Genomic DNA, 15,840 nt, shown 5'->3' with positions numbered 1-15,840 from the left:
TCCCAAAAGTAATGTTTTACTAGAAAGCAGCATGAGGCAACATCCAGCCAACTGTGTTCCTTGCTGTGCAGGATTTCAGCAGAATATGTGCTATTTATTCTATAAATAAATCTAATGAGTCTATATTCTGTAATTCTCCATATAGCAGACTTGTATTATATTGGCAGGTTAGCCAAGTGAGAAGTGTTGACAGATTGTTCGGCTCACAGGAAAAAAATATTTCATTATAGAGTTACGTAGGAATAGACCTATGTGTCAGAAATGTTTCTAAATGTCAAATACTTTTCTGCAATAAAATAATAAAAATCAATTCATCTTGGATGCATTTTTTTATATACTAGAGCATAGCATGTGGTGGTGCTTTTTGAAACAAAAATCAAATGACAAGCTGAGAATGTTTGCTTTCCCCCACATGAGGGTTTCTCCCTCCTTTTTAGGGTTAGAATCCCCAAGGACCAGGAAGATTTCAATGTGTTAGTGTTTAAAAGAGGACAATAAAACTTCATTTGCAAATGGATAATGAATTCCATCTTAAATGAGTGATAAATAGATCAGTTTCTGCCTTGTTATTTTCTTAGATCTGTTCACTAGGACCACAAGAGCTTGTTCCTGCCAGTGGAATTGCGCAAGATGGTTAAGCTGTCAGTCTGCCACAGCTGGGAGAGGAATCTCTTTCTCCACAGCCGCACAGTTTTTCCCCCTTTCCTTTGTGCTAATGCTGCTGTTGGCTTGACCTTTCCTTGAGCTAGCTGAATTCCCTGCCTGGCAAAAACCATCTGCTTGGGAGGGGTATTTTTCTGCCAGGTGAATGAATTGAATCAGGCCATCAGAGTAAGGTGTTGCTAGAGGTGATGCAAGGTCCCCAGCAAGAATGTTTTTGGGGAAAAATAGTTCTGGAGATAGAGACTCTTGCTTCTTCAGATGGGAGATTCGGATTGACTCAACTGTGTGTGCTCAGCCTAGGTGGCAATGTTTAGTGTGGAGCCCAGAACTGTGTGTGTAAAGTTGCGATTCCTGTGGGTAACTCTTACCTTTACTGAATTCCTTCTGCCAGCTTTGCTGTCTGTAGCCTGTGGTCGTTGTTCCATTCTTTGCGGCTGGTCCTGTCTGCCTTACCATGAATAATGTGGTGTCATCAGCAAATTGTTAGCATTCACCTCCTTTTCCAGATGTAAGAATGTCCCAAACAATTTGGGCTCCAGCTCATATTTCTGTGGGACTTCACTGGTGGCCTTACTCTATTGTCAGAAGTGACCATTTGTTTTGCTTTTTGTTTCCTCTCTTTTAACCAGATAACTTATCCGTGCAAGGCCTTTTATTGCCGTGGCAGCTTAATTTCTTTAAGAGCCTTTTGTGAAGAATATTGTTAAACGTCTCTTGGAAATTAAAGCAGGCTTTATCAAGCAGAGTCCATCGGTGCATGGGTAAGGCACATATTCTAGAGAACTCCTGTAGGTTTGTGGAACTTGACTTTCCTGTACAAAAGTGGGCTTGATTTCCCTGTCTAAATACTGTCATCTATTTAGCTGTCTACTGATCTACCAAGTTAGGCTCACTAGACTGTAGCATCACTCTGGAGAAGAGGAGGCTGAGGGGAGACCTTATCGCTCTCTATAACTACCTGAAGGGGGGTTGTAGTGAGGTGGGTGCTGGTCTCTTCTGTCAGGTGGCTGGTGATAGGACGAGAGGAAATGGCCTCAAGTTGCGGCAAAGGAGATTTAGGTTGGATATTAGGAAAAATTTCTTTACTGAGAGGGTTGTCAGACATTGGAATAGGCTGTCCAGGGAAGTGGTTTAGTCACCATCCCTGGAGGTATTAAAAAAGCACGTAGACAAGGTACTCCAGAACATGGTTTACTGGGCATGGTTGATGGTTGGATTTGATGATCTTGAAGGTGTTTTCCAACCTAAATGATTCTATGATCACAAACTGTTAGGTGAGAGAGTAAACACAATTATAAGTTGTGCTGAAGAGTAAGCACTGCTTCAAGCAGTAGAGTTATTTGAAGGCTGTTTTCTTTTGATTCACTTTCACATGGCTTCTTTGGTGTCTTAATAATTTTGTTTTTCCTGTAGCCTTAGTTTAACAGGACACTGCTTGGGGGGAGAGGAATTAAGAATCTCTCTTGTAATAAACGAGTCTTTTTAAAAATGTAGAGGAACTTGTATATTTTGGGATCTCAGTTTTCCTGAGGTCAGTGGAAATTGGTCCAGGGACTGACAATTATTGGTAGTGGAAATTAGAGAAAAGGACAGAGAGAGAAGGATGTGCACACAGAATACAGTCATGTAGGCCTGTTTTTCTTGGATACTGAGCTTACAAAAAACCAAAACAAAACAACATGTTGCAGTGATACTGTAAAACAAATAATATAGTAGAGGGAGTGCAAGTCACCACTGTAGAGAACTTCAGCTCTGTAAGCAAGGATGATTTCAGGGTCTGCCTTCCTTTGACTACTTCCAAACTGCACTTAGCAATCTGTAACAGTTGTGTTCTGCTGTGCATAATGCTCTGAGAATGAAAGTGTGAGTGAAAGTAGAGAATTAAAATGGTAAGGATAGCTACCAAGCCTTTTGAAGGATTTCTCTGAAACACTGCAACATTTTGGGTACTCTGCCCTTTTAGTTACAGATCATGGTTTGTTTATTCTTCATCTCTTTTCTATTCTTCAGCTCTTTGAGGCTTTTTCTATTTTAGCACTAGCTGATTGTTCTACTTGTATTTGCATAAATCAGATAAAATTCGCCTATAATGTGTCCTTTCTCATCCCTCTAAAAAGGGTCGGTGTAGTGGGTCAGAAGAAACGGCATAATTTCTGTGGGTTTGTGCATATCTCTTGCCTTCCCCAGTCACATGGGTGCTTTTTCTCTTCAATGTGTTTTCTTTCACTAAGCTCCATTTGGAACAGTTTTCTCTGCCGAAGTGATAAGACGGAGCTGAAACTTAATTCATGTTTCAAAATGTTTTAAGGAATTTTTGAATACTAATTATTATGCTATTGAACAAGACTCTGGATGTGTTCAGAACCTGAAGAGGAAGAGACATGTGGAATATCGTACTATTTCATTTAAAATGGCCAATCTGAATTGCGGCAGTGCTGTCTATTTGCTGAGGTGGAAGAGAGAATGGTAGGTTGGATGGCAGTGAGAGCTTGCGGTTGGGTCCTATCAAACATCCCCAAAGTTGTAGTGTAACAAGTGGAACCATCAGAGTGGAGCAGAAGGAGGGAGACTGTTCTGTGTAGCCTGTCCCATGGCTTGAAGATGTCCTCACTCTGCTGCACTGTTACAAGTGAGTGGGAGAACGCAGGCAGTGCAGTTAGTAAAATTTCAGGTATTACCTATGCTAATAGCACTGTCAGAAAAGGAATGGAAATGAAATGCCCCACTTCTTGCATTTTTCGTAGTGTGCTTTGATATTAAACTGTTATACTTGGTTTTTCTCCCCAAAAGGAACCAGAGAAGCTGCTTGTCTTTCGCTTTGCAGTGAAAGTTTTTACACACTTCTGTTTGTGTTGGTGCAACTGTAGAGCACTGGAGTTATGGAGTGGAGGCACTGGTGCGTGGTTGTCTTATGTAAATTCTTATTGCCTGAGGTGGCTATTGAATTGTGAATTTCTTGTCTTGGAGTTGAAATGTTTGTTAATGTCATAGCCGTTAAAGCTGGTAAAACAAACTTCTTCCATTGGTATGCCTTACTTTTCTGATTTCTCATTACTGTTTGTTGATTTAGAGCATGTTGGTGTTTAGGTAGAACGTTGAGAGGGATAAGACAAGGGCGTTAGTGAGGAGTAAGAATCAAGGTAAGCTAAGTGTCACATTTGTGGGGCAGGAGGAGGAATTGCCAGTTGTAGCTGCCATTATTTCCTAGATGTATTGTTTTCCCTAGGCAAATGCATTGTTATGAAACTGCTAAAACTTGAAAGTGTATCCTTTTCGAAACCTTCAGAATATTTCCTTAGAGATTTCTGCCAGGGCTTAATCCCTTAGGAGTGCCAGGCCTTTTGCAAGAGTGTTGCCATTCACCAGCGTCATCCATAGCATTAGTGCAAACTTGGATTCTCTCGCAGTGTAATGCCAGGCTATACCACTGGTATTTTCTGTAGTAAATTCTGAGGTATTGCTAGGGTATGTCACTGATGTAGTTCATTTTATTGTGAAATACACAGCTAAGACTAACTCTTTCACATCTTACTTGCCCATAAATTTTTGGCAGTCAGCTCCTTTGTTGTCTTTCCCTCAAACAACTTCCTTGACCTAAAGTCATGCTTTGATAATATCCACATCTAGAGTTTAACTATTGTATCTGCCTCTGTCCCGAAGGCAACATGTTGCTCCTTTGTAAGTTGTGTTTGCATTCAAGCTTATGTCAAAAGATAATGACTTTGTGGCAGTAATCACAAAAAGCATTCAGCGTGTGGGACAATTCGCACTGACTTGTAGTTCCCTAATTCTGATCTCTTCACCTACCATACTGGTAAATAACAAGTAGCACCATTGCTAAATGTTACAAAGTGCCATTAGATTTGTTTATACTGTTTGAATCCTGAATGTGTGTGCAGGTTCACTATTACTGGCAGAGGCGAGCATGGCGCAGGGAAAAGCTTATGGAACTAAGCTATGATGTAACATATATAATTGAAGTACATGGGTACGTACAAAAACATTGGCTTACAGCTCGCTAGAAGAAATTAATTGCACAGTGAGCTCCCTTTGGACCAAATGAGGTGACAGGAGTGAATGAACCAGACTTTGCATTGCATGCTGGTGGCAGCTAGTACAGAAAGTATGCAAGGTAACTGCAGCTCCTGCAGCTCCCCTGCTTTTCTTTGAAGTAGTGTGTTTTATTAAAAAAAAAAAAGTTAGCCTTTTTAATCTCTAGTCAAGCTATTGCTAATATTTGTTGCATGTTAGACTCTTTCAGAGATGATTCAAAAGAAGGTGTGTCTCAAGTTAGTTTAAGAACCGTTCTATTCTTCCTGCGAGCTCCTGCATCTGATGTTACTGGCAGAGTTCCCTGAAATGGAGGCTTGACTTGAGGAAACAAAAAGCTGCGATGAAGAAAGGAAAGAACATATTGGTGGAAGGTTAGAAATGATCTGAAAGTTGTCTTACTTTCACTAGACTTTCCTTTTCACAGCAACAAAGACCGAAACTTTATGGCACGTAGAACAGCCTTGTTTGTATTTTTTTCTTAGGTGTATGTTCAGGCAGTTAGGGACTTCAGTTGCTGGGGATTTTTTTAATCCTGAAGGGGATCTTTGGTTATAACACTGTTATAGATGGCTCAGATGAGAATGTCTGTGGCTGAGATGGGTATTGTTAGGCAGTTATTCAAATCTTGTTTCCAATAATATATGCCTCTGACAAACAAGCCATTCAGACTGGAAATTCCTATATTAGATTTTTAGCTGCAGACTGATTATTTTTGTTGTGTTCCAACAAAAATTATTGAAATTAATTCTTGAATATAAGATTAAGGAAATGTTTTTGGCCATAAGTACACTTTTTTCCCTAAGGATTTCAGTGGGAAACTGCTGAGTTTTGCTGCTTTAGGGTGAAGATCTGTAGTTCACCTGTTCCATGGCTTTAATATGAGTTGTTACTTAAAAAAAAATAAATTAAAAAATAAAAAAAAAAAAAGAAAAATCCACATAGCTTGACCAGTTCATAAGCATCTGCAAAATAGTAAATGGTAGCTTGGTTGGGATTACAGGGTACGTTTTTTGGAGTGGATCTGCACTTAGCAGATTTCATTATTGTGCAGATTTTCCATAAGGAACAGATTGCATGTGCCACATTGAGAGTAACCTACACTGTATCCTTCCAACTTTGTCAGGAAGGACAAGAGTTTGACAGACATAAGTCTGTTACTATGTAAACACAAGCCATTCCCTGAACACCAGACTATCTAAGTATAACTTCCAGGGTTTGAAAACTAGGCTTCAAATTCTTTGTTGTCATGAAGTTGCTAAAAGGCAGATCTTGCCAATTGGGTATCTTTTGTGCTATATCCATGTTTCCTCCAAAACATGTAAGTTACTAAAAACTCAAATAATGAACAAATGTTTTTTCTAACTTTGTTTAGGAGAGAACATTTGTTTTGGCTGAAATCTTCCAGAGCAACTTAAACAGACACCAGCATGGGAAAATTAGTAAAACCATCAGGATATAACAGCATTTTTGTGCTTGGGCAGTTTAAAATGTCATAGTGGAATACGAAGTAAAAGAACAATGTAAACTTCTTTTAACCCTTGCCAAAGCTAACTGATGATGACGACATCAGAATTGTTAGTGCTTCAAAGTACATTATAAAGGTGAGCAAAAGTGTCCATATATAGAACGTCTCAATTTTCCTATGATACCCAAGTGGAAGGTTACTCTGCTGGGGAGCCATTTGGTGACTTAATTTGTTGCATGGGTATCAGTGCTCTCACTAGTGGAACCCAGTGGCTCTAATACCATTTTTTCCCCTTAATTCTAAATATCCTGATCATATGTGATGAGAAAAATTGAGAGCACCCTGCCCCCTCCATATTCTGTTCCTTACAATCTTTTTTCCTTACTCTACACCTCAGAAGAATTTACCTGTATTACCAACACAGATTTAACCTTGCAGTATGTTTTCTTGAAGACTGCTACCCAAAATGTTCAAGTGGTTAACAGTTTCATGTGTTATCTGCTTTGCAGTCTTCCAGCACCTGGCTTTTGAGTAGAAATACATTATTATTTTGTCCTGTAATTCTTTTTCCTTAGAAACAGTAGTTTATTTTTGAAAAATGGTGAAGTCTTTATCACTTGGACATCTTCATCCTCTAACTGGGGCATGCTGTGTTGTGGGAATATACGCTATAAAGATTTTTACTGTTGAAGTTTTATTTAATGAAAGAACTGGTATTGGGGAGACTTATTAAAGTGTGTTTATATCTAATTATTTTATTTGAATTTTTTCACTTTTTCTGTGTGCATTGCTGGAATCACTAGTGACATAACTCTAAATCCAAATTCATATTGCTTTTACAGCCACTAAGGGGTATTAAAACTGTAGTGTTTTGAGATCTCTATCTAATCTTGTGTTTTACTGTAACAATGGACTGGTACTAGAATGGTTTTTTACTTCTACTTTTGTGGTTCTGTCTGGGTTTTCTTTGTTCCTGGAAGAATATTGAACAAAAAAAGAATGAAGAGAGACCTTGGGTTAATCCCTTTCTCTGTCTTGAGGGAAGATGATTTACAATATTCTTGACAGATGCTTGTCTAATCTCTTAATTGCTGGAAATTCCACTGCATTTCTTAAGCAGCTTATTCCAGTGCTTTATATGCTTACTGCTTGTTTTTTTTCTAATGTTTAGCTGACACATTTTGCAGTAAAATTCAGTTTTTTATTTGGTCATGTCCAGCTATTTCTGATGTACCTGGATGTATTTGAGCTATCACTTTTATCCCCCTTGATCTCTTCTCTAACACAAACTGTGTCTTTATATTTGAGTTTCCCAGTGTTTCCTCATAGATCTTGTCTTCTGATCCAGCTCACTGCTTTGTAGACTTTCCCCTATCAGTTCATGTCCTGAAGCCCAAACCTGGGCATCCTGCTTTAAGGCTGAAGATTTACTAGTGCTAGCTGGATTGTTCTCCATTTATTTATTTTGAAGAGCTCTTCACAAGACTCCATTGCTCTACTGTTATCCTTTTGTTTGTAGTTCATGCAAGGTTTTGAAACCAATCCTAGTGTTTGAGATTCTGCATTAGCCTGTACCTGGTTGCCTATCTGGATTCACTCTTGGTTTCTGTCACAGAGAGGCATGTTCATCCTTCTCGCAAATGGAGGAATAAAAAGTGGGATGGGAACCAGCATGGAACACAATTGTCACTGGTGAAACAAATCGATATTTGCCCATTAGTAAAAACAGCTTCCCCTATGTGGTTAGCAAGATGTACAATATAAACATTTTATTAGTTTCTTGGCTGAGGTGATTTGATCAAACAGGAGCTGTGGCTTTCTTACTGCTCTTGTCTAGGAGAATCAGGGCTTTCCTTTTTGATGTTGTTGCCTGATGCAGTTGTCTGTGTTGTCGTTTGATTAGCTGCAGTCTTCAATATTCATGAAGAGTAGCAAAGAAAGAGGCTGCCTTGTTTGTTCAGCGTCAAGCTGTTGAAAGCATACGTGGAACATCGGTTTCTCTACATCCTTTGATTTCAAATGCTGGTTTTTTTGTTACTATAAAATGGTACAAATCTTCATGACTACTGCTGACAATACCGAAAGAGGATTTGCTTTTTTTTATGGTAAAAGTATAATAGCAGCTTTAAGAGAAAAGAAAAAAGCTGGGAAAGAAAATTTAAAAATATGTGCTAAAAAAATGAAAAAGGGATACATTTAATGTGAATGTAGTCTCTGGTTTTTACAGTCTTCCTCTAAAATTTGCCTAAGAAACAACTGTCTTCCAGCATGGACAGTATTTGCAGCTTTTGTTTCTTTCAGACTGTAGGTATATTTTAGTACCAAGTAGGGATTTTTTGAGCCTTGAAACCAGTCTTCTAGATACGACTTAATTAGCAAGATTTATTTATTATTTATTTGGATCCTGGCTTCTTCAAATAACAGTATTTGTTTCCTATTAAAGTATAATCTTCAGTGAATAACTTCAGACATAGATCTGAATTGGTATTATACTATTTTAAGTGCATGATGATTTGAAACTTGGATTTCATTCCTTATTTGCTTATTTTGAAACTCTGTCTCTTACTGTGTTTTACAAGCTAATTTTCCTTGGGACTATTGGTAAAGGTAGGATGAAGATGTAGAATTGTAATGGAACTAGCTTGTGGTTTCTAGGCTTTACTGAATTTTGTTCATTTAGTAGCTTTATGTTGATGCCTAATCTTTTTATCTTTTTTTTTTAGTGCATTTTTGTTCTCAGTTAGTGTTTTCCCACCTGGTTTGTTTTTTTTTTTTTAAGATGGCAATCATTGCTATCACCTTTACTGCCCTCCTGTCACCCCCAAGCATCTGCTTTTGACTGATTAGCCTCTGTTCACTCCACCTTTGTTGCTGCTTCTTCTATGAGCAGTTTGGCTCCTGCTTGGAGCACAAGGTCATCTGCCTGGCAGGGCTTAGTGGGTTGTTCCAGGCCATGCCTCCAGTAGGGAACAAGTGCTCTATACAGCTCTCAGAATAAAATAGAGGATATTGTATGTTTCACTTCGCAGTTACAATGCTGTCTGCACTTGCCAAATCATTAGCAGCTGCTAAGTTTGTACTGTTTTTTTGGAAACACATTGAATGAATTTGGAATTTGTTAGCAGTTGGTTTGTCATCAGATGAACAAGTCTTTCAGTAGTGAAAAAAAAAAAAGAGGATAGTGATTGAACAACCTTCCTTTCCTCCTGTGTGTCCTCTCTGTTAAGCTACAGAACTGCTGGAACTCCCCAGCAGTGTTAGCTGTATTTTGCTGTGGTGTTTCTGTGGTGGTGGTTGTTAGTAAAGGCATGTTGGAAGACAGGTATCTCTGTAGGTTAGAGAGTAGTTTGTGGTCTAATGTATAATAATTGTGATACTGAGGTTTGTTTGAGGGTGGAGAAGTAGTTGGTGTTTTGATTCTATACTTCTGTGGCAACCACATTTCTTACTGTGGCTCTCAACCTAATGGAGCATGCTTTGTTCTGTAATTGAGCATTTTACTAGGTGTAACAGTGTATAGTACAGGAGTAAATGATTTCTCAAGTAACTTGGCTAGTTCTCTGACAATATGGGTTTCTTCCCTATCATTGCAGTTGGGAGACAATCAGTACTTTATTCTTCAAAGGTACCACCCAGGGAAACTCATATCCTCCATGATTATATTGCTTATCTTACCAAGATATTGCCCTTCTTAATAGGCTAGGAAGAGCCTAATCATCAATCTCTTACTTTGCCTTCTAAGAGCTCTCAAAGACCCAAGGAAAAAGAAACCTGCTCTCTGATTTCTTGAGAGTTTGGCACTGTATGTGTATAAGGTGCTTGAGCTTCATGTGTTTACATCAAAATCCATTCAGTCTTAATGGCATCTTTCACTCTGGTTTCATACATGTAGTGCACAATTCCACTGCCAGTTTCTCTTCTGCTGTGTTCTGTTTAGACTTTGCAATATTTTGAAGAATCCTTTCTTTGTTCAAGCTCCAAAACTGTTGTCCTGCCCCTTGGTAGTAGTCTAGAGAGGTTTTCCACAGTGGCTGTATATGAGTTCTCAGTTAATAGACTTGGTAGGATTCATTTTAGTTTTAAAGCAAAAAAAAAAAAAAAAAAAAAAAAAGTTTGTGCTTTTGCATCCCAAACTTGTAGCTCTTTCTTATCTGAAATTAAAGTAAGAAATATAAGAAAAAAACCCACTATAATAGAGCAGAACAACAGCCAGTTGGAAGGGGAAGCTAAAAGGCTAAATATGGGTTATAACAACACGGATCAGAATTTCTTGCTTCTGACAGCAAAGAACTAGATGGTTTGGTGTTAGGAGCAAGAATCTCACCAGCTAGCTGACAAAGTGATTTGTCCTTAAAATCATCTGCTGTTGTTAGGAATTGTCTTTTTGACCTTAAGGATTCATCTTCCCCTGTAACCTGGGGGCTCTGCTCAGAAGAGAGATTGCAGACTTCAGATGTGCATTTCATTCTTACCTTGGGCTTGTAATGACAATTGTTTGTGGATTTCAAACCATTTTTTATATTTGCAAGTCAGAATCTAACTACCATACTAATTGTTTTCTCTTCCATTTCCCTGGAACGCAGTTTAATTTTATCCAAGTCTTTGTCAGTCTGGGAGTTTGCAAGCAGATTAGAAATTAAAGTGTACATTAGAGAACAGTTAATAATAAACATCCTTTTAAATGTTCATATTTGAATAAAAAGAATTGTAAACACTCCTCCTATTAAAAATGATACTTTAAAATGTGTTCAGTTTCCCATTTTTCTAGTGAATTAAAATCTCATTCTGTTTTCTTTTTTCCTCCTTTGGCAATTAATCTGATATCTCATTCTCCTGGTGTTTGAGTAAGGTCAACAGCTACTCAGAACGACAACCTTTTTTCAAGTGTGGCTGCCAAATTGCGTTTTCATGTTCTAGAAATATCTTCTGTCCTCAAAGAAAACATGGACACTCCTGTTACAGAAACTTTAATTGTTTCTGCTCACTGGTGCTAATGAATCAGTGCTCCCTCCTTTGAGGAATAATTGAGAACTTGTGGAAGAGACTTTTGTACCCATTGGTAAGGAACTTGTGAAACTTTTTTTAGCTTAAGATACAGGATTTTCTCAGCAGTGCTCTCTGAATGCTGGTGACATGTTTTTAGCTTCAGTGTGGGAAATTTTGCCGAAACTAATAACTGGCTCATTTTGCATTCTCTTAATCTGTCTGATATTTCCACAACTGAAAGATGGCTGTGTTGACTGCAGTTAATTTCTGAATAAAACATGGGCACAAAAGCATTGAAGAGTTCCCTGAATTCTGACTGCAACGGAAGGTTCAAGTTTTGGGAGTGCTCAGCGTTGGGGTTCACTACTGTTGTTCATTCAGATGGTTGGTGTTAAAACAGGTGTTTTTCTTTAGAAGCTGCAGTATCCACAAGTTTTATCGGACAGAAACAAGCCTTTGAAAATAGTCTTTCATCAATTGATACTTCTGTGGTGTCTGTCTGTACCTTCTGCCCGCAAAGAACTGATTTCAGTCTTACTACAGTAGAGTGGCAACTTAATTGCATGGGTTTATTGTGAACTAGTGAACATGGTAACACTATGTACACCATATGCTCTTCTAGAAGCCTTTTCCTTGACTGAGTATCTAGTTGCTAGATTTATAGTACGAGTTGTGTTACTGTGAAGAAGTCTGGGTGTTTCTGTGATCAAACACAGGTAGAAGACTTCAGTGGCAGCAGGAAAAACTGAACCTATTTTATATCCGTACGGTGTGCTAGATATGTCATCACCTCATAGCATAAAATGTATAAGAAAACTGTAGTTATGTGTATCACTGAAACAAATGCTGTCACATACACATTTTCAATTACACCACTGAAGAAGGCAGATGTTGTATTACAATTCTGTGTTGTGGCAGATGTGCTCATGATACTCCAATCTACAAGGTTAAGTCCTCCTCACAATTCTGCTTTTGAATGGTACCTGTGGAAATAAAAAGTTTGAGACAGAAATCAACTCTTTTTTTTTTTTTTTTTAACTGGAAAGATATAAAGAGGAAAAAACCCTCAGGCATAAAAAGCTCAAATGCAGGCAAGGGTGGGGTTTTTGCTAAATGTATCGAATGGGGAATTACCTGTAAATTCTCTGGGAGCTCTCTATTCAGGAGTTTTTGTACTTATGAAGGATGTGTGGTTTTCAACATGTATGTTTTAAAACACTGAACACCTGCTTTGAGCATACCAAGAAGTCCAAGTTTCAGCCTGCAGGTAAGACGGGCGCCTTTCATAGGAAACGCGCAAGTAATTCCCGGTGTTCCTCCGAAAGAGCAGTAGGCCTAAAGGGGCTAGTTTAAAAAGGTAGTATGTTCCATTTGCTCTCCTTGGCAGCATTAAGGCCAGATTTATGAACATTTTTGATATAGAAAAGTAAAAATTGGTGATGGAAATTGCTCTAGAGTTGCACAGCTTTTGAAGCACACATTTCTCTTTTGTTGCCTCTTCCAACCAGGTATGGGAAGGCCAATTGGCAATCTGGCATGTATGTTCTGCTTTGGAAGTATCTGGAGGCTTGGGTTAGATTGATAATATGTTTTGCTAGAGATTTTACAAATGCATGTTAAATCAACATATCCTTACTGAAAACTATTATTTAGAAGGCAGGGTATGACAGAGACAGGAGAATATGGTAATAACAGTAGAACAGGCCTGGCTGAGTTAAAGAATAGGAGGTGAGATTGCTCTTATCTTTCCTGCCGGTCGTGGGCTGAGAATTGATTAGAGTAGTGTTGGACTTGAAATACGTAATTAATGATGAAAAGAGCCACTAGCAATTTGGACTGTATTGAACATGAACTGTATAATGAAGTAGGGAGGTGAGCTCAACCACATTAAATGGGAGAACCTGTCACATCTATAATATTAAAAAGCTGTCTTAATATTCAAAAACTGCAGTGGTAGAGTACTTAGTAATTTAGAGTATTTAGCATAAAAAACCTGAATGAGCTAATTAAGGGTATTAAAATGGCTGCCATAAAATTTGTATATTGAAAGTTTATAAAAGCTCTAAGCAGTAATTAAGGATGCTATTTTAATATATAAAATTTGTTAAAGTTGAGCAAAGAAAAATCCTGCTGCAGCTCACAAGGGAAAGTGTAAAAGGAAAAATCTGCTTTTAAATTCTTGTTATTGTCTCTCTATTGGATTTGGTTAAATAACTAAGAAACATGAAACTAGACTATCCTCTTCTCCTATATAGTATAACTTGGGATATTCCCATGTCCTTGCTAAAATTGGAGAAGATAGTCCTTTGCATGTTTATCTAATTTTATACTTCAGTTGATAGGGGATTAGAAACTATGTTGTAAATTTTTTGTCTGCTTTGTATTTTCTGAGGCTTTTCCATTTTAGAGCTTCTGAGATCATGGTTGAAATAAAAGCTATACTTTTCTGCCTAATCAAGCAGCTTCCTCATTTTTAGCTGGTGAAAGATTTTTAGCACCTCGTTCTCAAGCTATCCTTGCTATAGCTGTTGGGCTACTACTGCTCAGATAATGGCAGCTCCCTGAAGAAAACGAACAGAAGCTCTGTTTATAGCAGCTGGCTCTGGATGACCCTTTTGGTGCTGGAACTGCCTAATCGAGCAGTAAGAAAAGATCCAAGCTAACTCCTCATCAACCTGCAGACCTTTGGATAAGCTCAAACAGTATCCAAGAAGCTACTGGGAAATGGGAGAAAGTTCTCTGGCAAGAAGTTCTCTAGTCTCACAAATTTCTTCAAAAGCTCACCAGAACCTGTAGTGGGTTATTCTGAATATTGAGTTACGTCTTGTCACCTGGAAAGGTACTTTCCCCAAAAACGTTTACAAACTTGTGTTTTTGAGCCATCTACTGTCTCTTATTCCAGTAAGGTAATTGCTTGTCTTTTTTGTGACAGTGAGTTGAATTAAGTAAATTGAATGGGGCCTTTCAGCTTGCCACCGACTTCTTTTCTTAACCGCTTTCCGCTGGTGATAATCAGGATTTTTCTGTCTTACCAGGATGTGCCCCTTTCTGCTAAAACACTGGTGCTCTTTCTCTAGCGCGTGCTTCTGCCATTCATAGTTGGGGCCACTGCAGTAGAGCCTTACATGGGTGAGTCTATGAGCAGGTTTGAAGGTTAAGGCTAAGGCCCTTTGAGGCAGGGGAACATGGCAGAGGCTCACTTATGAACTCTTGTTTCCTGAAGAGTAATCTTTGGTTATTGGTATCTGTGTTTATTGATGAGTAATCTTTGATTAGCATTTGATGCTGATTGGTGTCAGCATCATTGACTACTAATGACCACCTTTTTCTAAGAACGAAAAATAAATGAAGATTTGTATCAAATTCTGAGCAGTTCTAGCTCACTGTTAATGTGCCTTCCCTAAATGGGAGTTTGAGCATGGCCGTTCACTCTTTTTGAAACCCAAAGTAGGAGAATTAATGTCTTGGGTGTCACTGAATGAATGATACTGGAAATGTTTTAATTTGCTCTGTGACTCTTAAGTTTTATACTCACTGCATCTTCCTTGAGAAGTATTTCTGAAAATTAAAGCTATTAATTTAGTTGAGTTTTCCTCAATTTAAAGGGAAAGTGCTTTTTCTTGTTATGTATAACTGTACAAGTGAATGGATATTAACCTGACCACTCAACTAAATTCTCCATAAAATAGTGCCAGTGCTCATAGAGCACTCCTTTTTAGACTCAGATTTAGTTAGAATGTGAGTATTAATGTGTAGAGATTATGCTCTGGAAGTGATTATGCTCTTAGTTCATTCAGGAGACAAAACCAACTTGTCCTGGACCAGGAAGCTGCCTCTCATCCTAAACCCTTATAGTCATTTATTAAGCTATCTGCATTCATTGATGGTGTCTGTTTGTATCACTGCTTTTCATATTATCAGAGAAATCATTAATAGCTTCCTCTTCTCTGAGATTATGTTAAGGTTTCTTAAAAGCCACTTATTGGTCAAAGTTTTATTTAAACAGCAAAATAATTCTAAATCTCCTGTTTACAGATGATCAGTTTGGAAGATGACTTAAACTCAATCTGATTATGTTAGTGCGGATGAAGTATAACAGACATAAGTGTTCTCTGCGTATGCAGCTCTCCTACGGTCTTGATGTTTGGGTGGTAGGAGTCTGTTTAAACCTGTAATGTTGAGCTGTGCTTTTCCTGCTCAGGCATTTACTTGTAAAGGAAGTGGTCTCACAGGTATTAGAAAATTAACTGAGTAGGGTTAAGCTGTCTTTGAGAGGAACAACTGCATTTATCAGACTGTAATTTATTATTCCTTTATTAGAAGGCAATCCTTCACGTGCTGATGTTTCATGTACTGTTTTATCATTGAGAGTTTTATTGTAACTTCCTAGTTGTTTCCTATTCAGGGAGTATAGTTTTGTGGGGCTAGACTTTACCTAGGAAATTGCACTTAGGAGGAAAAAAAGATATCTCCAAACATTTTCATGGGTATTAGCTATGTTTTCAGTAGGTGTTTTAGTTTTATCAAACGTACTTTGAATTTTTATCAACTGAGATAGTGAAATGTTTCTCAGATTTAAATCTTTTGAAGAGTTATGTACTCTGTTTCATAACCTGTAAGCTAATAACATAATGTAACTTTTCTTGAGACTGTGCTTACAAGCAAAAAATGCT

At 38.1% G+C, this 15,840-nt stretch overlaps 1 protein-coding gene across 6 annotated transcripts in view; it reads left to right on the top strand.

Annotated features, from left to right (window-relative positions):
* STAG1 (STAG1 cohesin complex component) overlaps positions 1 to 15,840 on the top strand; it is a 202,188-nt gene that overhangs the window by 4,726 nt on the left and 181,622 nt on the right. Inside the window, exon 2 of one of the 6 annotated variants that reach the window (XM_069791850.1) lies at positions 4,915 to 5,087. The exons of the other annotated variants lie outside the window; for them this stretch is intronic. The gene's annotated coding sequence lies outside the window, so the exon portion shown is untranslated. The remainder of the gene's footprint in view (positions 1 to 4,914; positions 5,088 to 15,840) is intronic. 6 annotated transcript variants of the gene reach the window in all.

This window comes from Haliaeetus albicilla, chromosome 9, assembly GCF_947461875.1.
Source record: "Haliaeetus albicilla chromosome 9, bHalAlb1.1, whole genome shotgun sequence".
In the NCBI taxonomy this organism is placed as follows: domain Eukaryota; kingdom Metazoa; phylum Chordata; class Aves; order Accipitriformes; family Accipitridae; genus Haliaeetus; species Haliaeetus albicilla.
Note: the sequence above shows the minus strand (reverse complement) of the source record. Positions and strands in the feature narration are given on the sequence as shown.